The sequence below is a fragment of the Jaculus jaculus genome, chromosome 17 (genome assembly GCF_020740685.1).
Source record: "Jaculus jaculus isolate mJacJac1 chromosome 17, mJacJac1.mat.Y.cur, whole genome shotgun sequence".
NCBI classification, from domain to species: Eukaryota; Metazoa; Chordata; class Mammalia; order Rodentia; family Dipodidae; genus Jaculus; species Jaculus jaculus.
Genome location: NC_059118.1, coordinates 42,296,284 through 42,298,048, shown reverse-complemented (window position 1 = coordinate 42,298,048; position 1,765 = coordinate 42,296,284). Strand labels below are relative to the sequence as shown.

Genomic DNA, 1,765 nt, shown 5'->3' with positions numbered 1-1,765 from the left:
TCTACTAAACAAATTATATTTGAAAATCTAGAATGAATTATACCTAAATCTCTATATTTCAATTAATATATATATATATATATATATATATATATATATATATATATATATATATATATATATATTAAATTTACAAGTATTAGTAAGTACCTAGGACATAATAAATCTGTTTTGGGGACTGGAGAGATGGCTTAGTGATTAAGCCAAAGGACCTCGGTTCAATTCCCCAGGACCCACGTAAACCAGATGCACAAGATGGTGCATGCATCTGGAGTTCATTTGCAGGGGCTGAGGGCCCTGGTGCACTCATTCTATCTCTTTCTCCTCTTTTCTCTATATATTTCAGAAAATAAATATTTTTTTTTTTTAGAAAAAATCTGTTTTGGTAAACCTACTTCATTTGCTTAATCTTCTTGATTGAATTTATAATCCAAAAAGTAATCTTGATGAAATAAAAAATAGATCTTAATTTAGAAAATTAGTAATAGAAGTCACAGTTTAAGTTCCTCTGGTCAGTAACATTACCTTTTTGGATTATCTTTGGGGCATAACCAGTCTTGTCTGATTCTTTATTTTTTTTATGTATGGAATCAAAAAAAAATGATGTAAAAATAAAACATACTTTAATAGTAATGGCCACTTTTGGTTCTTCTCCCATTTTGGTAATCGTACCTATATGAATATCCACTCAAGTCACATAAGCCTTAGGCAATCATTTGTTTAGGCTTGATACTAAATTTTGTCTTTAAGAACTATTCTAGAACATTGTCATTTCATTAAAAAGTCAGTAAAATATTGATACATATATATTTTTATATGTCACATTTTAAAGAGACACAATATTTTACTAATTCTGACATACATAGATGTATACTGATGTTATTTGGTCTTGACACATTAATTCTAGGAAAGGAACTCTAATACTGGTTCCAGCTATATCTTATATGTAAGACAATTGATTTCCAGAAGTTCAAGAGACACTGATTAAATAAGGTCATAGGCAGATCTTTCAATTAAAGAAAGACAAACCACAGTGAAAGAAGCACCTAAAATAATTTTTTGATAAAAAAATCTTTATTGTCTAGAAATATACATTTTAAAAGTCCCCAACAAAAGATGCTATTCTCTCATTTCTCCATCTTCTTCTTCTTCAACACCTCTGATATGAAGGACATTGTTACACATTATTAAAACTTCCCCAGATGTCCAGACAATGTCCCATCTATGTTTTTTTCTGTATTTGCAACCTGCATGTTCATGTAGCCATCTACAGATACCAGGTGGCCCTTGTACTCCATTCCTCACTTGAGTTTCACCATCGCTAGCTTTCCTGTTTGTCCATTGAGGAAAGGTTTGGGATTGAGGGGTAAACTCATCACAAATGCGGACTAATACTGCAGGCTACCAGCTGCAGACCCTGATGCTGCGCCTCAGCTTTCTCGTGGCCACAGGCACTCCCACAAGGTCCAAACCGCTAGTGCTCTTGCGACAAGAGAAAATCTAATTTTTTTTTCCCTTAGGACTGGGTTATCTATACATCTATATTGTTGCTTGAAGCCATTCCAGTTTTGCACATATTTATCTAAAGTAGATAATTTATAAGCTCTTATGCCTTGGCACCAGAGACCTGTATTATAATTTTGGCTTTGAACATATAGGCATGTATTAATTTTAAATCTCTGAGGCTCAGTTATTTTATCTAAAAAAGGGGGGGCAATACTTATTTGTTGTATGTAAAATAAATGAAATAGTATATGTATAAATT

The 1,765-nt window shown here is 32.2% G+C and overlaps 1 pseudogene; it reads right to left on the bottom strand.

Moving 5' to 3' along the window:
- Window positions 1-1,119: 1,119 nt before the first annotated feature.
- LOC101595754 lies at window positions 1,120-1,376 on the bottom strand (annotated as a pseudogene).
- Between the last annotated feature and the right edge of the window lie 389 nt (window positions 1,377-1,765).